Source organism: Haliaeetus albicilla, chromosome 26 (assembly GCF_947461875.1).
Source record: "Haliaeetus albicilla chromosome 26, bHalAlb1.1, whole genome shotgun sequence".
Classification (NCBI taxonomy): domain Eukaryota; kingdom Metazoa; phylum Chordata; class Aves; order Accipitriformes; family Accipitridae; genus Haliaeetus; species Haliaeetus albicilla.
This window is the reverse complement of record NC_091508.1, coordinates 14,968,848-14,993,681: the sequence shown is the minus strand read 5'-3', so window position 1 is coordinate 14,993,681 and position 24,834 is coordinate 14,968,848. Positions and strand designations below refer to the sequence as shown.

Below are 24,834 nucleotides of genomic sequence, written 5' to 3'. Positions count from 1 at the left end.
CTGGGTTCTGCTTCTGGCTCTGTCTGTGGGCTTGCAGGCTTTGCCAGCACTAGCACAGTAATTCATGGCTATCATAGAAAGTGCAGTTGGCATTTCTGAAAGGTGCCGAATTGGCAGCTTTAGAAGACTGAAATCCTCTGTTCATCTACTGAATTGATGCCAGTAGTACCAGCACTAGGAGTGAGAGAAGTGATTCCAGCAGGTCTGGTGAATAACAGCCTTTTTTTTTTTTTAGCAGATTGAAAAGTAAAAAAACAAACCAGAACAACAAAATGACTTCCATTTAGTGTCAGAGAAAGTATTGGATTTTGATTTTTTTTTTACCATTAAAACTCTTCTGAGTAAGACAACAACATTAAAGGAAATTTCAAAAGAAAGTAATTTTCAAACTAGAGCTAAAATCAATATTTTAAAGACAACTGGGGAAAAAAGTTAGTTCTTTCCCCCCCTTACTTCCTTTTCTTCCTGTTCCTGCTTCCTACAAAGAGATCAGAAATTCTGTGCAGTGTTCTGATGTAACAAAATACACTGTTTTAGCCTCCTCACTGGCACTTACGTCCAACATACTTCTCCCATCTCCGGGATTACTTAAGCCTAGACCTGACACTTTTTGTAAGGATGCTAATCCCGGGCTGGGTTTGTGCACTACATGTCCTGTCACTGGAAGCTGGGCTAACACAAACAATTCATTTTACATGAGCTATTAAAACACTCTTCTGGTCACAAACACAGCCCACAGCTTCCCTTAAACCCCAGACTGATGACCTGTAGGAGTCCTTCTAGACCTCTCCATATATCATGGGGTATTTTTCTTGACTGACTGGGTAGGCAATGGTGTAGGCATCCTGGCTTAGTAGGCTCAGATGAAATAAGCAAAGGGGCTTCAACTTTTCCATTACCTACCAAGGATAACAACCTTTTATTTTAATCTTGCAGCAGGCAAATGTACCGAGATGAGATGTTCAGTATGTATATGCATGACTACAGTTTTAGCCCCTGCTTTTGAAAAGGTCTTTGTATTGAAGGAATCCCTTGTCTTGACAAAAATCTCAAACCCTCTGGACAAAATAAAATGGGCTCAGCCCTGTTGTCCAACTTCTGTGTGGAGACATGGGGTTGTTATTGTTAGCAGACCAAGGATATCTATTTACTATATCAATCCAAATTGAAGGCTAATGCAGACACCAGCTTTATAGTACACAGCCCTTCCTCCTGCCCTTGTAGAGAGACCCTTCCTCTCTTCTTTGCAGCATCCCAAAGGGGAAAAGTGAATTCCAGCAGTTTACAACTCCCAGGGAGAGAATGTACTGTGATAATCTCACCCAGTTTCTAGCTGTTAAAATAAATTCTTCCCATGTTAGTAAGACTCCCCTGAGGCCTCAGGAGAACAGGTGCTCACTTGACCCAAGTGTCACCTGCACCTAATATATCACATCAGCCTCGGGGGGGAAAAAAATGCAGCCAAAGCTTCCCTCCCCACACCCACCCAGGGGAGGCCTGGCTCAGCACAACCACAGATGGAGACCTGCATGTGCACTAGGAACTGCACAGAGCGCCCATCTTGAGAGAGGGACACGATTTACTTATTGTGCCACGTAGCCAGCCTGTCTGCTGTCATGCCTCCAGTCATGGGTAGTTCATCAGAAGGCTCGAAGGAGTCATGCAAGGCTCCTGTTTGTCCATTGCAATTTTTGAGGTGAGGCATGTATACCAAATGTCCTTCTATCAGGTGGTGATCCACTGACTTTTTTGTATAGAGCCTCCGGATTATTATGGCTTTATGTTGCATAGCTGGTACTGCTGGTCTTGGTCATGGAGATGAACAGCTGCTTCTGATTTTGCTGAATGAACATTTTCTTGTGCAAATCTCTCAAAGAAAAATTTTCTTCAGGGAGTATGTTCTTTCCTGCTGTAGGAAGTCCCAGGTCATCTTGTAACAACAACTCTTCCTCTGTCCCCTCCTACAGCAACCTTGAGGTGGAAAGTGTCACTCGAATTGGCTTGAATGAAGACACATCCAGAGAGAGACAACTCAGCTAGGGAAATCCAGGCCTATATGTGATTCTAGAGGGGTGTGTGGGAATACTATGATGAAAGCAATGGGGCATGTCCTCTGTACACATGGTCCTGGCTGCCCACCAGTGGTTTCTGGAGGTGGGTTTAAAGAACAGTAAATCCTACCTCTTCTGAAAAAGTTGTTTGAGACAGAGAGGTGCTATAAAAAGTAGTTAGAGGAGATTGCCCCTGATATGAATCAACAGGGTATAGTAGAAGAGAGAGAGAAGTCACTTTATCTGAATAGTATCAAGACCCACATTACATCATTACAACAGTTACCCTAAAGCCACAGCAACCAGGTTATGCAATGACAGGCTTAAAACATAGTTTACATTCTGATATTGTTCAGTACAACCCAAACTCAAGGAGCACACATACTTAGGCTCTCATTTTTGTCCATATCTAATTGTGTGTGCTAATTATTTAGCAGGTTATTAATTATTTTGCTAATTATTTGGACTCTGCATGTGACTGGTTGTTCCAAATGATGTAAAACATGGGTTAATTTCACACTTCATGCCATGTTTATGCCAAAGTCAAAAAGGCTTATATTTTATTTCATGATTAGAGAGCAATGTAGAGAGGTGATTGTGGAACAGTTGTTCAACGCAAGGTTCCTGGGAACCTCAGCTGGAATTTCTAAGTAGCCAGCTCTCATTGTGTTCACTTCCAGGCTATGTGAAGCTGAACAGTCATGTTTTGCTGAACGCAATGTTGCATGAAGACTTGCATAAACTTTCTATGAGCCTCTAGTTGCACATGTTTGGGAGCCATCATCTGATATGGAAATAGGTTCAACAGGACCTTGTGTTTTAAGTGACCAATCGTTGCACAGTAATGATCAGCTTGCAAGCATTTCTGAGCATCTGTTAGAAGAGGAGTCTGGGTTGTGACACTAATGGCTTTGCACAGCAAAGATGCTTCAGGAAATTAAAATCTGTTCATGGAATACTCTGGCAGCAGCAAAAGAGTTTATATATGGCTTGTAAATTCTTCACCAAGCTCTAAGAATAACAAACTGCTTGCAGAAAAAAGATATTGGGGATGCACACATAGAAACATGAGTAAATAGGAATCACTGCCTTTATTTGGGGTGAAATGGTGAGCAAATGGAAGTAGATAAGAAATACACTGACGCTTTTGAAAGACTTCAGGTCAGTTTTTCTGAGTGGCTGTTAGTAATTTACTTCTTGGCCTCACTTCCCATGTCTTGGCTAATACTGGTACTCATTCAAGGATGGATGTAGGTCCAAGGGGATGGAATGGGAAAAGAGGAAGGAAAGTGAAATAGCCTTGTGTTTATGCCATGTCATCACAGTGCACACCAAGGAACTGGAGAAGAGAAGACAGCCAGCTCCAGCGCATGGGTGGAAAAGGCATGGAGAAACTCTTTCCCATGATTCTCATTTCACTCCCATTACTAAGGCACAGGAAAATACAGTCCTTAGTTGTGGAGCTAAAAGTGTGTGTGTGTGTTTTCCCTTGTAGCAGACTTACAAACTTTTCCTGAGGGCCAGCTGTAGAGCAAAGCCTCCTCACTGCAGCTATCTAGGAGTCACTAGAGGCAGGCTGAGTATTGCTAGTATTTATTTGTCTGCTGTAACCAGTTAAACAAAAGCTTACTCAGTCCATAAAGAGCAATAGTCTGGGGAGTGTGGGAGGGAGAGGCATTGTGAAGAAGCATTTTATCTTTGACACACGCTCCTGAGCAGAGGATTGAAGGTCAATGCATACACATCATACTGGGCTGATTACAGTGTTGACAACCATCCACTTAGTTTTATGAAATTATCAATTGATCTCTGATTGCAGAATCTAATCAACGCTTAGAAAATACAAGTGGGTGGAAAAGCCAGTTGGACTGGATTGTTCTTCTACATCTCCCTGTGTGGGAGGGGTCTTTCCAGGAACTGTGCAGCTTCCTGGGACAGGGGTTAATGCGACTTTCCCTTTTACAGCTTGGTGGGAGGACGACCTTTGCTATCAGATGCCTTGCTGCTTAGCTGACAGGGCATGCTGTCCTTTTGTGGTGTTTTAATTCAAGGAGCACAAATTTTCTCACCCACTACTGAAATGACATGAATTGTGAATATATTAATGTTATGAAGATACTTGCTTGGATTTGGTTCTGGGTGAAAGGTTTGCGTATCATAAAAGGAGTCTGGCAACATTTTAAAGTAATTAAAGATCTCTGATTGTTGGCGATTCCATATCCCCAAGAAAGCAGTGAAAAATTTATCTCGTGACAGTAATTCTTAAAGGATCTTCAACAAAATTTACAGAAAAGGAAGGCACCACCTCTGAAACAAGACAACCCCTGGGAACACTCAGCAGTGTTTGCTGGAGCCTGAGAATAGAGTGAAAAAGGAGGATGGAATATCTGCAAGGGAAAATCTGAGAATTTATAGTACTTACAAAATGATGAAAAGTGCAAGGCTTCTCAAAAGGCATCCTGACAAAATATGGGAAAAAGGGACCTCATTAGTAATGTGTACTGATACCATTTTAACCGGGTTATTCTAAATCTCATAATATCAATTCCTTTCTGGAAGACCCGGATCCAGGTGTCAAAAGATGAATGATCCAATTTATAGCTACTTACTTAATTCTTAAAGTTTTCAGTTTTCATAGCAGAAAAGTTAGAAAATATTTTTTTGTGACCATTCTGAAGGATCAGAAAGTAGAAGTCAAACAAAATACCCTTTTCTGTTTAAGTTAGTTTTGTATTTTACAGAAAGTACCTTACACAGATTGTAGAGAAAGATGTAATTTTTTAAACGCTTGAACTTATCAGTATCAAGCAACATGGAATTGGTGTCAATGCTTGGATTTTCTCCTGGAGCTTTCCCTTCTGAAGGCTGAACAGACCTGTTATATCATCATTCTTTTTCTAGCAGGATATAGTATTTTCTAGATATCTACACCATTTTTTCTATACTATTGTCTAATCTAAGCACACAGCATTTCCCTTTCAACTCCTTTGCTCTGTCACTGAAAGTGCAGTGGTCAGAGAAATTATGCAGAAGTTGGGGTTCAGCATTAACCAACCATTAATTAAAAGAGTAATGGCAAAAATGTTACTTCCACACTTCTGTAGTTGCTTCTCAGAAGGCAGCAGAGAAATTGGAGAGGTTATCCCATGCCCTCTCCTGATGTCATTGAGGTGGCTCTAGGAAGAAAATGTATTTCCACTCTCCTTTTAAAATGCTTTACAGTTTAATAAAATGGAAAATCAAATTGCAAGAGAACGAAATGATTTTCATAAACATTGTTGTGGGCAAAGGGGTCCTTTGGATAATAGCACTTTTATCTCTGTTTTTGAATCTTCAGGCTGCCCTAAATGCATGTAATAACAGTAAGTCATTCACAACATGCACATTCTCACAGAATTACTGTATTAAACAACTGTGTTAAACTGGTGGGGAGCGAAGGTATATCTTTTTTTATTATGCCTGCAAACAGAACAGAAGCTGATTGGTAGAAGCTGGCCTTGCCGCTATGGGTAGATAAGATCTAAGCCTATGGAGGTCAGCTCGGACAGTCATCATTTACTACTCAAAGTGACTGTCCTGTGGTCACACAAAACTGCAGGTGGAGGGATGGAAATAAATGGTGTCATTTGGGAAGCCATAATGGTGGAAGGGGCTTTTTTTTTTTTTTTTAATGGTAGAGATTTATACTTATAGACTACAATTCAAACTGGGAGCCATGGGGATGAGGTTTCCCTCTCAATCAGAAATGTTAAAACTAATCTTCAGTCAACAGTCTCTGCACAACCTGTACTGTTACTAAGGTCGGGCTTTGGCTAAAACTGAAATGACTTTCTATCATCACAGCTGAGTTGCAGAACTGGAGAGAACTGAGTGAGCTGGTGATGATGGGGTGGGACTATTGTCCTCGGAGCCCTTTCCTTGTCCTGTCTCAAGTTACTTCTGTAACACCTTGCCTGCAAGGGAAGGGACTATGGCTGTAGAGATGGATGTGCTGCAGAAGAAAACATGGTCATTCCTCAATGCCAGTCCCTGCCTGGGATTTACAGAGAGGAGATGGACAGACATCACACTGCAGTCCCACTATCTGCATTGACCTGTGTGTGTCAAAGAGCACTGGGACTGTGATTTCCACCCCGCCCCTCACTATACCCACCTTTAATATCACTTGGTAGGAGAGAAGGTTGAGCACAGGGGATGGAAGGAATGAGATATTCATAAGGCTGATCCACAATGTCCTTTCCTACAAACTCTGCTTTGAGGAGTACTGTGGGCAGTACGCGGGCAACAACCCCAGGGGGATCATATGAGGACTAAGAAAGACCCAAATCAGAGTCCCAAACCCTGACCTCCTGGACTCATCTGCACATCCCATGGTGCTAGACTGAAAGTTTCTTTCTCTTCATTTTTTACTGTAAGTAAAATCCCGTGACTGAGAAATTTTGTTGAAACAAAAACCTTTTTCCCTGCAAGTTTGGTGTCAAAAGACTGACATTTTTGAATGAAAAACCATTTCATTGGGGAATACACATCTATCTCTATTCTGTAGATATTGGTTGGTTTGTATGTTTGTAACGAGTGCTGAGAAGGAATATTTTGTCTCCTGTGAATATGGCCTGTTTGGGGATGCCATGTTTTTGATGGATTGCTCTCAGAGCCCTCTGTTATTAGAGATGTTTCCCCATTTGGACTCCAAGGGGTGGAAAAGTTTATCTTTAATAGCAGGAAACAAATATATCATCATGTGGTGGAAATACTTTCCTCCATGTTGACAACTTTAGTAAAATTTTGGTGGAGAATAATTTTGAATTTTTCATTTTCCCTTAAATTGTAAAACCTTTGCTAGGAGACCCTCAATAGAAACACTGGCAGAGCTGAGGTGGTGAAAATGGGAACAACTGGTTATCTCCAGGGCTTCTAGACTTCCTTTATATACAAAGCTATGTTAGTTAATTCTTCACTTATTTCTGATGATATGAAGTCATGGGTTGTGAAGCAGTATGGACTGAAAGCTTCCATTAGAAGAAGGTTGATCTACGGGTTAGGGAACAGGCTTGCTATTTTGGAAGCAATAGTTAAATTTGCTGTCTGGACACATCTTTTCTATGTTAGTTTACGGATAAGTCCCCTCAGTCTGTCAGGTTCTCATCTATAAAAATGATAAGAATATTTCCACCTTATCCTGAATGTGTTAAGAAATAAATCTAGAAGATTGAGGCTTTCTGTCTCCCTGTGTGCACACAGGCATATACCTACACTCCCTTCTCCCCTTCTGCAGAGACCTTACTTCATTCTTACAGTAGATTCACAGCTTCTAAGAGGCTAAAATGTTGGCTTGCCCCTGAACCTTCTTTTCTCTTTGCTGTGCAAAATAACATTCTAAAGATGACACAAAATACTGCCACTAGACATCAATTTCGCAGTGCTCTCTGTAGCTGTGGCACATCCTGGTTGAATGTGACTGTGAATAGTTCATCAAAAGAGGATTTTGCCTGTCCCCTAAGATCCAAATCAAGTAGTACATAGTATAACAATGTGGGTCAAAACCCATTAACCATATTCCCTATCTATAGTTATGTATAATACATAAATAATGCTCAAATATTAAATTATGTATTACTAATAATTCCTATTATTTGAGTCTGAAGAACAGTAATACTTTTTGGCCTAAACATAGGCACTTTTTAAATCTTCTTTTAGTCCATAACAAGCTGATGTTTCTTTCCGCATGGAGAACACAAAGTCTGAGATTACAGAAATGGGCTGAGAAAGCTAAAATCCATTCCAGTGATCCATGGGGCAATTCTGATTAATGCTCTGACAGCTCTTGCTTGAGTTTCCCTACCTGCAGAAGTAATATAGAAATAGTATCTCGTTAGAGTGAATCTAAATTTATATTTAAGTACGTTCAGAATCAAGGTGTTTGGAGCTATACAAAGCAGCTAAGTGTGCATCTATGCACATTCTGACATACACTATGCTTTCTCAGGAAAACAGGCTGTAATAGAATACTTTGCCCAGTCAGATGATTTGAATCTATCTCACCTTCAGCAGCAGGGTCACAACAACCATATGTCCTAACACATTGCTCTTCTAAAAGTCTAGGGAGCACCTTGCCCTAATACCCAAGGGAACTTCAGGGTGCTGTGGATATATAAGCAGGATCACACCGTATTTGGGGTTACCTTGTATACAATTCTCCACCTACCATTTTGTTGGTGAGTGCACCAGTTGGGAGTTTTGTCTATGGGTCTGATTAGGAACCCACTTGAAATCAATAGGAGTCTTTCCTTTCAGCAAGCAGGATTTGAATGTGATAGTTTATAAGACTGCTTGGGCCTCGCCAGGATGAAAGGCACTGTACTGAAATGTACTACAAAAAAGTTCCCTCTTCCACACATTCCTATTCACATGAATATAGGTACATCCACCTACTTCAGTACACTGAAATGAATATCCACTATAAGAATAAAGCTTATCAAAGCCTAAACATAGTACAATCAGCCACAGTACAATCAGCCTTTGGTGTAGATGCAAAACCTTACTGAGCAGCAGCAAAAAGAAATAAACCCAACAGAGGAAGACAGAGACTCATTAAAAAGAGTTATAACAAATCAGTTATCAGACGTTTAAAGAATAAACTTGTTAGAATAAACCTGTTAAATAAATCCTCAGCAAAGCTAATTAGGTCGGTGTTACACTGGCACAATGGCTCCCTTCTTCCATAGAAGACTTAATGATAGCATAAGCCTGTTAAAGGAATACGCTAAGTATACAATAAGCCAGCTATTTAAAGGATACCTTAGTCAGTTCATCCTCTAAATCTGACCTACCTACAAATTGTCACTGGTAAGAAATATGTCCTGGGTTCCAAATACCTATTGAAAGCCCAGGCCCATGTGCCTTCTCGTCTGTGAGAGAGACATCCATAGATGTGTCCCTTTTTCCAAACCAAGGGACTGGCGATGGCTGTGGAAGAACTACATGATTGAGGGCTTTTTGTTTTCCTTTCTGTGTTGTACTCAAGGTGCAGATTAACCAACTGAACCTATTCTCAGAGCTTTAATGACAATATTGATCGACTATTGGTGAAGCATCAAGGAAAGAAAGAGAATAAAAATAATTACTTTGCCCCTATATAGTGGCTTTTGTCAGCACATGTGTAAGGGTGGATGATTTGGAGATTAAAGATGTTTAGCTGAGGCTTGGAATATCTGGGTTTGTCCCAGTTCTGCCTCTGGTTTTGTGTAAAACATACTCTTTCTACATCCCTCTCATAAACAACACTGTGAACAACAGGGTAACTACTGTTGCTTTTTGATTTCACCTCTTGTGATACTGAGGTCTGTGAGGCAAGCCTTATAACTTCCCTCAGGATGATCTACAAAGCCAAATGCGGCTTTGGTAGAGTGTGTTAGCATTCCAATGATGGCTTAGTTCTTGCTAGTGTGGGTAACTGCAGGTGTGGAGATGTAGGTGCAAACCATGATGCTCTCAGCACTAACATTTCCCACAAATACATTAATATGTTGCTACCATCGTGCCTTCATGCTGCTGTGTAGACAAAAAGCTGGGTAGGAAACTGCAGTTAGCTCAGTTCAGGCTTCTAGATGAAAGTTATACAAACAACAATAATCCCAATAAGGCGAGAGCATTAGATCTGTGTATTATCACTTGTATGGCATAGATGGAAGCAGAAGCAAAGCAGAGTAAAGTGATCCCCTTGAGATTATGTGGCCATCCAGCAGCAGAGCCAAAAAGAGAACCCAGGTGTCTGAGCTGGTCCTGCACATTTTATGCAATAGATCACTCCCTCCAGAGGTGAACTGCATGATTTTCCTCAAGAAACATGGGAAGAGTTAAATGCTGACTGGCTTGGAGGGAAATGATCTAAAACTAGCAGGGAAAGAAATGTTTCTTTCTGGAGAAGGTGTCACAAGCAAAAGAAAATCTTGAACACAGGAACTGAACACTACATAAAGAAACACTTGACAGCCACAGCCCTTTAAGTTGTCTTGAGTGTCTGTGTGCAAAATTCATTGCTGGCAACCAAAACACAGCATTGGCTCTAAAGACTGAACTTAGGGTATGAATCTACGGTAACAGCACTGGGACATTGTGGATGGCAGTGCTCTAGGGGAGACATCTGGGCTGGTTCAGAGCTGCCATGGACAAAAGGATACCAAGAGGCTAAAAGATAGGAAGTAAGAACCTGCAGGATCCCCTAGACTGATTTTCTGACTAATGTTCAACCCACTCCTGAAGAAATGCAATGAATGAAATGTTTGGTATGGAAAGCTGGAACATGCTGGTGCCAGAGCTTGTCTGAACAGCAGGAGGTGAAGAAGCATGTAGGCAAAGTTCATTGTTAGTAATAGTACCATTAGCAGGGAAAGGAAGCAGCTGAGTTCAGGACTGCTCAGGGAGAGGTGTGCATACACAAAGTAAGTAGCAGCCTTTGCTTTGGGAAGCATCCAAATAAAATAAACAAGATGGAGCTTTTATACACACTCTTTAACATGCTGCTTGGGAAACTGTGCATAAAAGCTACATCTAAACAGTTTGGCAGCTGTGTTTCACTCTACACACTAAGATCTCGGTCCTAGACATCTGGATAGGGTACACTATAGCTCATTCTTGGTTTACTTGACCATGTTTCTGGAAACAGATTGCTGAATATTTTGATTTGTCCTTTCCTGCTCTGACCACTAACCAGAATAGCCTGAGATGCTGTGTTAATGCAGAGAGGTTTTGTAAAGCACTTAGGCATATGCCTTTCAACATAGTTCCTGAAAATTGATTGCATCAACTTTTTCTTAACAAGATGAAAAGTCACTATTATATGTGAGAAATAACACTGCTCAAGGCATGTGGTTACTGTATGGTAACAATAACCCCACTTCTCAGGGTGCTGGTATGCACCAGCTATCAACCTTGTGACTCACTGCATACCTGAGGCAAAGTGCAGTTATCTCAGAGTAGCAGCACGCTCTAAAACATGTCATTCCTTAGTGATTCAAATTCAGATTTTCTCCCAAATAAATAATAAATGATACCCATGGGGGAGAAATAAAAATTACTTCTTACTCCTCTTCGTATATTCAGTACTTGCAAGGTATATTGGTATGTCCAAAGATAGTAGTGATAGTCCATTCTGACCTAGACTACTGTTGATGAAAAAGTGCGATTTGGTTGCATGAATCTGTTGCAAGGTGCTGGTAATCCCTACCCTGGTAATTTGGATCCTCAGGCTCCAGAAAATGGAATTTACCCACTTTGTTGTGTGGCAGATAGCCAGGTAGCTTTGTCGTTATTTATAATCCAGAGATAAAAAGACAGAGCCATCCCTTCCAGAAGCTGGAAAAAAAACTGCCCATACAATTACAGTATATCAGCATCAATTTAACAGTCGTGCAGCCAGACGTGTATACATGTTATGACTTGATTTTATGCTGTGGGTGGTACCATTATTCTGTACTAACATCCGATCATACAACCTTAGCACAGCCATGCTAGATGTGCACTGGCTTCTCTTGGGTAAATGAGGAAAGAAACTCCGACCCTCTAACTCTCATTGACATGCTTCAGAATTAGCTTAGACTACGGATGACAGTGGCTTCCACTCCCTCCCTGTTAATCAAGCTAAGAGATCTCTTTCTCATGCCTGCTTCATAAACATGGGGAGATATCAGTGCCTCTTGCTTTGCCATCTACTTTGCAATTAACATTTTGGGGGCTCTGGGAGATATGAAACAGATGCAAGAACGTATATATTTTGGAGTGAGGAATAAGGAAAAAAAGCTCAACTGAACGTTCTAGTCCCTGCTGCATTTGACTGCACGCGGGTTTCATCTACCAACATTTTTTTTGAGTGGTCTGAAGTGCTGAGTGATTGCAGATAGAGGCAGAGAGAGGCTTGAAGCCTTCTGTGCAGTGTATGGCTCATGATGGGTTGGGAGTTACAAGTAGTTCCCTTTTGAAAGCCTTAGTCCAAGTTCAGAAAGAAACTAAGCTGCAGGTGATGAATACTGATGACTTGTACTTGGTACCAGACAATAGTAACAATAGTGAATATGAAAGACTGCTAATAAAGAGGATGGATTTGTGACTAAGATGGGAAAATCAGCAGATACGGGTTCATTTGCTTGCTCTTCTGTGCACCTCAGCAAGCTCTAGAGGAAAGTATTCAACTCTTCTAGCTTCATCCCTCTAAAATTTAGGAATTCAGTCTAAGCTGCTGATTTGGTTCCCCTTACAGTCAACACAGAGAGAGCTAATTTCAGAAGGAAATGAATCCCATGTCGAAGATAGTGTCTAAGATAACAGGAAGATTACACCTGTAGAGTCAAAAGTTACCCCTTTCTGTTAACTGGCGAGAATATTTAGACAAATACCTGAAGCCAAATGCCTGGCCTGTTCTAATTGCTCATGAATTCAATGGATCAAATCATTAATTTTGCATCAGTTAGCCTTGGCCAGGAACCTCCATATCAATGACAGTAGGAAACAATCAGTTATTACAGTTCTTTCTGCCCACTACATTTTCCTAGAACTGACCTTACAGTGGTTGCTGTCTTATTTTAATCTTCAATGAGAGACAAACTGCTATTATTTCTTTTTCACAAGACATCTGCTTCCTACCAAAGACCAGTAGGAAAAACAGTAAAAAGGCTAATCAGAAAGCTAGATCTCAGGAGATTGAAAATCTCATTCTGTAATCCCCAGAAGCTCACAGTGCTCAGAACAAGTATCCTAAAAGGTGAGTGCCTAGGACAGCTGAAGTTTAATTTTGAAGCTGTGGCACCTCTTCCTTTGTTAGTTTGATGCTAGAAAGGGATTTATCTCTAAAGATAAATTTGGGAGCAGTGGAAGGATGGAGAAGCACCTACTTGGCAAGTTTAGTGACTTCAGTCTTTCAGGCTTCTAGAGCTGCACTGAGGATGATTCAGTTTAATGCAGAGGAACCAGCTATCAGAAACTCCTTTCAGAAAAAAAGACCCACAATTCCCAACTGTTTGTTCCCACTCTGCTGGGACCTGCCAACACTTTTGCTTATCTTGGCAGGGGGTTCCAGCCTTCTCCCCAACCCCTGCTCAAGCCTTGACCGTAAACCTTTAATTCTGCATTGGGGATAGTGGAAGCAGTCTCTGCTAGCTCCTTGCCTCTTAGCCCTGACCCTTGAGCCCGCTCCCAGACTTCTTCCCACTGTCCCTCAAAACAGCCTGGTATTTGTCTGGCCACACAGCCCTTCATATCGCGCATCCCGCTTTGTGAGCAGTGAGACACCCACCCACGTGTTAAGGGATACCAACAGCAAATTAATATCGTTGGTGCTTAGGAGCTGGATATCTCTGCAACCAACACAAAGCACAGTCTAAATAAGATCACTACTTACTGTGATATTGTTTGCAGAGGAGAAAGAGGAAATACATTTCACAAGAGACTGGGAGAGCACCAGAATATCAATACAATGCTCACAAAGCAAGTTTAATCCATTTTTAGCCTGTAATAAACAATGAAGTCTGCAAAACCTTGACAAGAATACATTCTGCATCCTCAAGGAGGGCAGCACAACAGGATATGTGGAAAGAAGTTTGCCGGTAGCATGAGAAGAACTCAGAGTAGGGTCTGATTATCTTCACCAGCTCATGGAACTCTGAAGTGAGTTTTTGCTGTAGAATCACAAATAGAAATGAAGTATTCACTGTAGGCAGTTGGCACATACAGCTCCTTTTGCACTAGGTAATGGCATTTTGTACTGGCCTGTCTGGGGTAGAGTTAATTTCCTTTATATCAGCTCATATGTTTCAGTGTTTTAGGTTTGTGACCAAAACAATGCTGTTAACACACTGACGTTTTAGCTATCTGAACAGTGTTTGCACAGGATGAGTGCATTCTCTGTTTCTCACTCTGCTCCCCCAATACATAGATTGAGGGGTGTGGAAGAGGTTGGGATGGGACACAACCAAGTGGATGACCTGAGCTAACGAACGAGATATTCCGTGCTATATAACATCATGCTCAGCATTAAAAAGGGAAAAAGGGGGATTTTAGTTAGGTAAGCTGTCTTTTGCTTGGGAACCAGCTGGCTATTGGTCTACCTGTGGGAGGTGGTGAGTGATTGCCTTTGCACCACTTGTTCTGTTTTCTTTGTCTCACCTTCTACTGCTCCTTCAGTTATTAACAATTTTTCTCTCAATCCCAAAGTTTTCTCATTTTGACTTGTCCTTTCCTCTTCCCCATTCCACTGGAGTGAGGTGTGGAGGGGAGTGAGTGAGCAGCTGCGCAGTGTTTAGTTGAATACTGTAGTTAACCCACACCCACAGCACACTTGGAGCACACAGGGGGAACCCATTAGCTCGTTTCTGTGGCAGCTGTTACGTGAGCAACATGGACACTTCTCTCTGCTTTCTAGATCTCTCAGCTTCATGTGATGTCTTCCTAAACTAATAGGTAGTCCAAATTAGTTTCCCCATCTTCGCCACCACCATAATTTTTTTGTTTTGTCTAGTGCTTGCAAATGGGAGACTCTCTTTTTACACCATGTGCGTTGTGAATTTCTGTTCTCCTTCATACCCTCCCTTGATTGACTAGTTTCTATTTTCTTCATGAGAAGAGTATTATAGTTTAAAAAAATCTAAATAGTACTTTAAAGACAACTGTTGGAAGAGGGGGAGGGAAAAAGTGAGGATTGGACATGCTAAAATTGTTAACAGCTCAGAAAAAGTCCTTACTGGAAGATGAAATAGAAATTCTTGTTCAATGGAGCTTTGCTGATTTGGGGTGAAGATCCAGGCTTTGTTCATTGCAGGGAGAAGGTGCGTTGAAATATCCAAGACTAAAAAGAAGAGACCGCTGAAAAGAGAAAACTACTGAAGTGAAATAATTTTGTTTTTAAAAATGGCATCCAGAAACCTTATCTTTGACACATAAGAATAGACACATAGCTAAATATGCTGTAACCTGCTTAGGTTTCCAAAGCAGCAAATTAAACCAGTGGACTATGCAGTGAGTGTCCATTCAGATGAGCAAAGCTCATTGAACATAACAATACTGTAAGAGAACATGTTGAATACTCAATGCACCAAATAATCCTCTTTTGATACAGAGACAGTAAAAGCTTTTGGGAAAGAGGCAGCCATAGTGTATATATAAGTTGGGGGGGGGGGGGAAGACAAAACATTCTGGGACAGGAAAATGATGAGCAAAACTATTCTCTTGGCTTTGTTTTAAGTTTTCCTCTTATTATATTTTTATTATATTGATAGCAATTCCTATTTCCAGGCAGGACACCAGTCCCAAGAGTTTGTTGACTCTGACTTTCTGGAGGAAGTTGTTACTTTGTAGAGAATATTTGAGTTGTTCTCTAGGTCAGTGAGACCTTTGGGTGCCTGAAGAGTATTGTCTCACCTGTTTTCTCTCACTCCGTCTTCAGAGGAATATGAAATATCAGGCTGGGTAGTGCCAGGTCCTGCTAGACCAAATCACACAATAGCCTTCCCAGGTGTAGTGAGGAAACACACCCAGCATTTTTGCATTAGTTGCATTAGGTAGATCCCATGTGACTATAGTTCTTGGAGCCTTTGCTTTGATTTCAAACAACCTCATGTAAGACAGGATTCCCCTTCCATTTCTGGTAAATGTCAAGAGCACTAATGAAAGAACACACTAGTGATAACCCCAAACACCATTTATTTGTTTAAACCAGTGCTTTTCACTTGTTTATATGTTCTGTGGAAGACCTGATCCCTCAATCTTCTCTGCCATGGTGTAAGCCGTTCCTCTGTGGCCTTGTACCAGGGAAATCTGTGAGAATCATTTCAGCCTTTTATTTGAGCCAATGTGACAGAATCAGGGGTGGCTTACCAGGAAGTATGCTTTGCGGCTGAACAGTCACTTGGAAAAAAGTAAAACTCAGGAGCTTTGGGTACACTGTAACTGAGATAAGCTAAGCTTCAGCCCTATCGGAACAGCCTGGAGTGTAACCAAACAGCTTCTAATTCTGCTTAGGAAAGATTTGCTGAAGATTTAGCTTAAGACAATGTTCTGTAGCCACAGGGGATGGGAGAGAGAAGGACACAGTGTCCTTGCAGGCCAGAGAAGGGGGGATGGAAGGAGGGCGTCTCCCATTGCCCTCCTTGCCCCATACACCCTGCGTAAGGCAGCTGAATTTTTTTTTCCTTCTGTCAGCACAGCTAGCGACTGACTTGTCTGAGGGGTCCCCGGCCGGAAACCTCGCACAACGGCAGGAATTGTTAAATGCTCTTCCCACGCTGCGTGGCCTTTGCTGAGCTGCTGAGATTTGCCTGGCTGGGGTCACGTCCTTGAGGCACCCCTACCTCCCTTCCCCATCCCAAACCATCCCCGAGCCCAGCGCTGGGACTTTCCCCCGCCTTACCGGAGCAGCGCGGAGCCCCGGGCCCGCCCGGCCGCCGCTGTCCGCGGTGCTGAACGGCGCCCGCGCCGAGGGGCTGGGGGGGGCGAAGAGACTCCTACCCCCCCCCCCCCCAATTCCCCAGGGGAGGGGGGAATCCCCCAGTGTGGAGTCAGGCTGGGGGACAGCCTGTCCAACACCCGCCCGCCATCAGCTCCCTGCTCGGCGGATCGAGCCCCGTGCTGCCTGGCTCCGGTGAGGAGAAAATCGAACCGGGGCGGGGGGGGGGAAATATATATATATTAAATGGGTGGGGGCTGCTTGGAATCGCAATCAGTCCCGCTGCAGCCTCCTCCCCAAATCCGAGGGGCAGACAAGTTTAGATCCCCCCCTCAGCCCCGTCCAGCGGCCCTTCCCGGTCTCATCCTCCCTTCCCACGGCCCAGGCTCCGTCTGGCCGGAGCTTAAGTCCCTCCTTTTTGTCTCTCCCCCCCCCCCCCGCCCCTCCCCTTCCCTAATTATGTACAAAACACTTCTTAGAATAAAATGGCCAGGCTGGGGCTCCTCCCTGCTTTCCTCTTCCCCATTCATCCCCTCCAGACCGCTCCAAGCCCCTCCCCCGGTGGCAAGCCCAGCCTCTCGCTTCCCTCCTGGAGCCCTTTTCATTTTTATTTCTAACCCCCTCTCCATTCTCCCTGCTGCCTCTGCTCCTTCCCCCGATGGCTACGAACTGAGCAGCAGAAGAGAGGGGGGGGGCACAGAAATAAGGGAAGGGGGGAAAAAAGCAAGAAAAAAGAAAAGGAAGAGGGGGAAAAAAAGGATTTTTTTTTTTTTTTTTTTTTTTTGCCTCTGCCCTTAATGCCCGCGATCTGGATCAAGGAAGGGGATTTTCTGTCTGAGCATGAAAAGGACTGCTAGAGCCCCAGGATTTTCACGCCTGCATTATCAGCCCAGCACCCAGTATGCGAGCTGGACAGAGAAGCTCTCCCACAAGTTCCTACCGAGCCGAATAAAACCCACGGGCGACCAGATCTCCTCCAGAGAGGGACATTAGCATCAGGTAAGGCGAGGGCTGCGCTGCGGCTGCAGCGATGTCCCTGCCCCGGCTGCGGGCGCCCACCGGGCTCCCCCCCGTCCTGCCTCGGCCGCGTTGTGTAACGCGCCCCGCGGCACCTCTCCGCCCCCGGCCGCGCACACGTTCGCCTCGGCGTTGCACCCCCCGCCCTGGGCAGCACGGAGTTATTTGGGGGGGGGGGGGGGGTTGGATGGCAGAAGTCCCGCAGCCCGGTTAGCGATGGTGTGTGTGCGTGTGTGCGGTGAGCGTGGGGCCGGGATTCGGCGGCACTGGGAAGACTGGGAGCACTGGTTGGTAGCGGGGCGAGACGCAGCCCCTGGAGGATGCCCGGTAATAGGGGTTCAGCCCCCCCCGCCCCCGACTCGGCTGGGCTGGCGGCGAAGCGAGGGTGGAGGTGTGTGGGGGGGGAGGTAGCCAGGATCCATCTGTATTCCGGAGTATCGATACATCCCGGAGCGGGGGGGGGGGGACCGTCCCCAAGGAGATGGTGTCATCTCCACTTAATCCACTGCTCCGTTTTCGCAAGTGACAAATCCGCAAATCGCGGAGGAAAAGGAAAGTCTGTCGCCTTGAATCCCACACTGGGCTGATTGCCTTTACTTCTGGTGGGGACTGGGAGACAGCGGCAGAGCCGGGGGAGGGCAGCGATGGCGGGGGGGAAGGGGGGGAGCTGCATCCACAGCACAGGAGATTGGTTTTCCCCGGCTCAGCTCTCAGCGCTGCTTGCGAGGCTGGTTCTGGAGCATAACTTTGCCTTTTCCAGTCCGTGGGGAGTAGGGGGACAGAGGGCATCTCCACGCCATTACATCATCCCCGAGGTCCAGCACAGCCTGGGTGTAAAGACCCAGCGATGATCCGAAGAGAGGAGGGCTGGAGGTGTGAGCGGGTCTTTTGGCTTTGGAGAGTCCTTCCGTGCTTTTACTTGGGAGTGGGGAAGGGGAGGGGGTGCAGTCTCCTCTTCATGGAGAGAAACAAGCAGCAAATGAAATGCTGGCGGTCTTAATGTATGAATTTAGCCTTGTGATTGACATCTGCACTAGGTAGGACAGAAGGTTCCTTCACGCTTTACTCTGGCTGCTCATCTGGGTGCATAATAATAATTTGTTAATGGCAGTAAAGCTGCTTTCCCAAGAGTTGTAGAGAAGTATTTGGGGGATGGTGAGCGGAGGAGGTAATGAGTAAAGAGGAGATGAGGCTTTGGTGTAAGAAATATGAAAGGATTTTTTTTTTTTAAATTCCTTATAAAGGAAAAAGATTGATCAGATCTGCTTGTGAGTGACAGACAGACAAACCCGGACTCTCTCCCTCCCACACACCACATACACAAGCAGTCGTGGTCTCCCTCGCATGCATGTACATGCTAAGCACAGAAAACACACGCTGTCGAACTCACACAGTCCACCCCATGCTTAAACGCAGCATCTTGGGCTTGCTCTCCCATGGATGCAAGCACCAATTCAAGCTATGCAGCCCCGCAGTTCCCCTGCACTCAGACACACAGGCTTGTTCTACACATGAACACACACCGTAACGTGCAGAAATAACTGCATTGATATTCTTATTATGTGAATCAAACATTCAGACATTCACATGAGCGTACACATGCCGTCTTCTTTGCAGGTCTCTCAGTAGGTGGTTTGTTCTTCCAGCATAGTCTTCTCCCTTGTAGTTAGTTCCAGGCATTGATTTGGGGTTTGTCTGACTCCAAAGCCCTTTGCGACTCAGCAGAAAAAGCCTGCTACATTTTCTGTGTCTACCTTTGTTTTACTGCTTTTTGCATGTTCCCAGGACTCAGTAATGATTTCGCTACTGGAAAGGTAGACAAGCAGCAGACAGGGGACCAGGCGAATGGCTGGGGGGAGCAGTGGCAATCCCATACCCATCATGCCCTCTCTGATCAAGAGCTGGAGTCTGTGAGTATGGGAAGTGCTCTGCTAGAGTTACATTGCTTTTTTCCCTGTGTGAGTGTGTATGTGAGCAAAACCACAAATGCATTTATAGCTAAAACATGCAGTGCAAGGCTCCACTTCAGTCTTACCTTGGTTCAGAGCAAAACCCTCGCACCCTTAGAGTACAAATACTCCTGTGCCTTTGGAAGCCCCTTTGATCAGAAACGGCATAGTATGCGCAGGGGAGATGATGTCACTGGTGTTAGATGTATTTAATCAACATCCTCCTCTGACCTTCCTCCCCTTCCCCTCTTTCTGTAGGGCCTAGTGAGGAGACTGTGCAACCCTCCAAGAGCAGGAATATAATGAGGCCGACTAAAGTCTGTGTTAAAACTTTGGAGAGGAGGAACGTATGGTGAATTGGCTTGCTATAGGTAAAAGGTGTCCCGCAAGAGATGACGGAGAGAGTATCTCTGTTCCCTCCTCACCTCCGCTGTTTACTACATTGGAAGTATGTGTAAGGCTGATGCTAAACACTACGTGGGAATGGGTCTGCCAGCAGACAATAATCATTGATGTCTGTGTAACAGAAATAGTTCAAAGCCAAATCCTTCCGTCTTTGCTCAGGCAGAAGTCCCGCTGCCTGCTCCGAGCGCGTTGCTCAGGGAAGCGCTGCAGAAACTGACTCCAACCCCGAACCGGCGCAGCCGTACCCGTCTCCCTGCCCACCTCCAGAAACGGATGTGGCTTTCTAGAGTTTAGCCGGGGCTCTCTGCCGACGCGGTATCTACAGCTGATGCAGAGACGTTGAGAAGGCAGGGAAAAAAAAAAATTACAAAAAAAAAAATCGCTAAAGATAAAAAATGAGGGTGAAAAGCCCCCAAAGCACCCCGAGCCATGACATTCGAAAACCGGGGCGGATCCCCCCGCGGGAAGGACACCCCCACCCCTCCCCGGCCTCCAGCCCCCCCCCGGGCATCTCCGCGCCCCGCTGCGCCAGCGCGGAGCCCCTCCGCGGCGACGGGGCGGGCGGTGCCGCCGTGGCCCAGGAGGGGGCGCTGTGGCTCCACGCAGCGCCCGGCCGCGGAGGGAGGGGTGGGACCGCCCCCCGCCTGCCCCGGCTCCGCGGAGCGGGAGCCAAGCGCTAATAATAATACGGGGGCGGGAGGGACGCACGCACTCGCGGTAAATAACAACAGGGCCCTCTTCTCCGAGGAGCCCAGGTGCAGCTGAATGGCTTCGGGCCGGATCCTTGCCGGCCGCAAACCCCGCGGGTGCGTCCGGGAGTTCTGCTGAGGATCTGGCCCCATAGACGCAGGAATCTTTTACGCGGTGATGAAATGCAGCTACTTCTGGGACAGAGCCCAGCAGCTTTTCCGTGCCAGCAAATACTACAGGGGAAGTGAAAAATCACTTCATGCATTGAAAGTGCAGAGATGAACTTAGTGAGGCAGAATATAAATTACCCGGAGTTAGGTAGCTTGTGCCCTGTGGTTTGATTTACACCATCCCTCTTGCAAAAGTATCACGAGATTTTTTAACAACCGTAAGGACCTTGGCCCATTTCCTTCCAGGCCATGCAGAGCAGCTTCCCGGAAAGGGAGAATATCCATGCACGGAGAGATCTGGCTTCTAAATAGACCCATGGACCCTGGCCTGATCCTGCCGTTCTTCCTCTTGCCTGGAAGATGGCTGCCACCCGGAGCAGGATGCTGAGTTACTGAATAGTGCTGAGCTGAGTCAGGGCAAAGCATCTCCTCCCAGCTACGTGCGATACCCTGGAGTGTTCTCGGATGCCAGGGGAGGTTTTTCCCTGCTCGCTGTGCCTCTGCGCTGCCACGTCCAGCCGACCTGCTGGGACTGGAGCTCGGCTGGACAGGGCTGCAGCAGGCTTGCGGCTTGTAATCGGTGCAGAAAAGGGAAACATTACCAAGCAAAGAGGCCTGGGCAAGGAAACTGGATATATCTGCTGGATTCTTCTGTCTGGAGAGAGTCAAACCTGGGCAGAGCTGGACTAGAAAAATGAGGTGACGTTCACCAGGGTTTGAGAGCAGGCATAGGATAGCTGTTGCTGACTTGATGGGCTAAGCTGTACTGTTTCAGGGAAGAAAAGGTGCTAGGACTAGTGGGAGGGAGGAACAGGAGAAAGAGCAGAAATCAGAGGAACAGCTGATTTAGACTGAGCTGAAGATGACTGAAGGACTCAAGTTTATTTCGGGGATGCTGGATCAGGTTCTCAGTGAAGGTGGCATAAATTGGGCATAAACATGTCATTTTGAAAAGGAGCTAAGAGTCAGGCCCAGGGTTCCGTCTGTGCTTGAGTTGGGGAGTTTAGTACATGTCTAAACCTTTGCAGCCTCCAGCTCAGTGAGCTGTTTTCTTGCAGCCTTGAGGCAGGACCTGTAAGCAGCATCACAGGAGAGAGGGAAAGACGCTTATTTATTTTTGCTATTTGTTCTTCTGAAGTCATGTGCTCTACATCTATTTTATGGTTGCCTACGAGGCGCAGCTGACAGAGCTTAGCTATGCACAAAGCTGTTGCTGTGTCTGCTGACAGACCCGTTTGAAGCGCAGCGCTGGGTGAGAGTGGTACCCATGGTGGCATCCATGCCCCTGCGGCTCTGGTGACGGCATGTCTCTAGGTGTTGACACAGCGTTCCCCAATGCTTGAACTCTCATACACACCATTGCCTGCTCCTATTTCAGAAAAACAACTAGTTGCACTGCAGATGGATCACCTCTTACACTGGCAATAGAAATAACAGTAAGTCAGAGCAGTAGCAACTGATTGGAGCAAATAATCTAAAACAGCTTCAAATGGTGGCCTCCAGAGGAGGACAGAGCGAATAGCTTTTGCCAGACACATACTGTTGTTGTTCACCGTTTATATTGGTGATAGAAATGCTGGGCAGAGATAGAAACTCAGGTGCCAGGAGCACCAGTATGGCTTTCAAGTCCTAGAACAAATTCTCTCTGTGTGTTAGCAGTGGGCACTGTTCGATGGAGTATTGCCATCACAGTGACATCTTTCCTCCCAGAGGTTCACAAATTACAACAAAGGCAGCTCTGAGCTGACACATATGAAGCAATGACACAAAAGCTTGCAAACCAAGCTATGAGAGGTTCTCACAAATAAGAGAAGCTCCAGAAAAAAAAATTTTCACCAGGGCTTTTTGCTGGAAATCAAAACAGAATATAGGAGCAGAGGCAGCTCTCACATTCCCATCCGTTCTCCCATACTGCCCGATTTCCAGCAGAGTAGCCCTGGTTCGTGCAGTACCTTCTTACTTGGGACCTGTCTCATGGATATCCTGAGAGAAAGTGCGCTCTTTCACCTGGTGCTTATAGAAGATAAAGCCTGGAGCCTTACGACAGGTCTTCTTGTAGTTTGGACTTTTATATCTATGCATATTACAGCCGAAATATGTTGTACAGCGAGTACCTGTGAAAAGCTTGGAACCGCTTGCTGTAAATCATCACAGCCTGTCAAAGCCAGGGGAGTTAACTGGCTTCATGGTGAGTGAGGATCTCTTTCTTAGGGCTTGATTTAGAGCGTGATTTAGAACCTGGCCTGCGCTCTAGACTCTGCTGTATCCATCATGATTTTGGATGCAGTTTTGGCCAGAAGTCCTGAGTCGGCACAACTGATCCCATTTAGCCATCTCTTTACCCTGCTGGAGCTGCGTATGAGGTTGTCAGATACATTGCTAACATTGGAGACCTTTGTGGTAATTTATCCTTGCAGTTGTGGATGCTGAATTGCTAAGCAGGGTGGAAGACAGGGAGGGCGAGCCTTATAACCATTGCCTTCTGTGGGCAGTACATTCCAGGTGTGGCTGCAGGACCAGAAGAATAAATAAAGAAGTTTATTCAAGAGTTCAGAGCAATAGTTAGAAAATTACAAAGAAACTAAAGCTCACTAAGGAAGGATGGAAGAAAATGAACTGTGACCCTAGGGAGGAGGCTGACAACGCAGGGCAGGCAGGAGAACCAGGACGAGCAGGTGTGAATCTTTAGCTGGACTTCTGGGATCAGTGGAATAGACAGCAGTGAGGAAAGCTACGAGTGCCAGAGCAGCCTGGCTGCTTTCGGCATGTGACTGCACTTCAAGCAGGTACAGATGGTGAGCGGGTAAGTGAAGCCCTCAGACATATGCTGGGGTACATATGCGGCTATGGGTCCCTCCTGGCTCAGACCACCTCCTTGCCTAGAAGATGAGGATGCTAGAGTTATTTCAGACATTTCTCACACTGCTCTGTGCTGGGGGAGATTTGCAGTCAAAAATCAAAGGTGTGTTTTGAGGGAGCAGGCAGAGCTTAGAAGTACAAGGTGAAATTGAAAAATGCTTGAGAAATACTGAGAAAGTTGAAGGAAAGAATTAACAAAGAAAGCATAACGTTTGTGCTAAAATTGTGAACGGAGGTAAAAAAGCAGCAATGAGGATACATGTAACGTAGCCTTAAGACCAGCAGCTATTTCTAGAATTGCTTATGTCATGTTGTCCAAATTCAGAGTTGCTTCTGCAAAACAACTCCAGGCTTCGCTGTTTTATGCCTGAGAATGCTGATAATGTGTTTATCTGCCATTTCCATGCTCCTATAAGAGAACTATAAAGTATTTGAAAATTATGGTGGGTTGCTGTACCATATTTTAGGCCAGGGAATAGATAAATCTAAACAGCCAGGGAAAAGCCACCAGTTAGGATTGTCCCAGAATATTTGTATGGTGCTGCCTTAAAGTAACCTAATAGCAGTAATTTGCATTCTCGTAAATATTTTGATAAAATCCTTTTTTGTGCATTTAGAGACACGTGTGTATCAATCCTCTTACTTGCTTCTTGGGGGAGAAGCGTTAACATTAAAAGACAGTGATCGGAACTGGATGTGTTGCTCAGGGTATTTGCTAGTGACATGGAGGAAGGAGTGATATGTTTTGGCGATGGAGCTGGATCAGGCCTTGTTAAGACTGGGAAAAACTGAGAAGTGGTTGAACCAAAACAGTAGGACACTGAAGGGATCAGGAAGGCATGGATGAGTGCTGTCACTCCTGGGATAACCTTTCAGCTGTTTGGGGACATGCAAAGTCAGTAGTTGTCTCAGGACTGTCATGTGCAGCATCAGAAGGAAGTCTAGCTCTTGTGGGTATGGCTGTTTCTTTATTGAGTCCTTTTATGCTTTTGGTTTTCATAATATTCTGCAGTAATGGAATTAGTTATGAGCTGTGTGCAAAAGCATTTTGTTTGGGATTTTTTAGATCTGGTACCACATAATTTCCTTGGGTGTCTCCAACTTTCTGGGGGAAAGAGGAGTGAATAACCATTTCTCATTGTCCATCTCTCCCCTATTTGTGACTGGATAGACATCAAATCATACCCCTCGTTTAAATGGCATGCAGGCCCCACTTCTGCAGGGTATGTAACCGAGCGCTTAGACATTGCTCAAAGAATATC

The 24,834-nt window shown here is 45.0% G+C and overlaps 1 protein-coding gene across 1 annotated transcript in view; it reads left to right on the top strand.

The window, feature by feature from the left end:
* Positions 1-17,056: 17,056 nt before the first annotated feature.
* BRINP1 (BMP/retinoic acid inducible neural specific 1) overlaps positions 17,057-24,834 on the top strand; it is an 87,902-nt gene continuing 80,124 nt past the window's right edge. The window contains exon 1 of the mRNA XM_069772048.1: positions 17,057-17,481. The gene's annotated coding sequence lies outside the window, so the exon portion shown is untranslated. The remainder of the gene's footprint in view (positions 17,482-24,834) is intronic.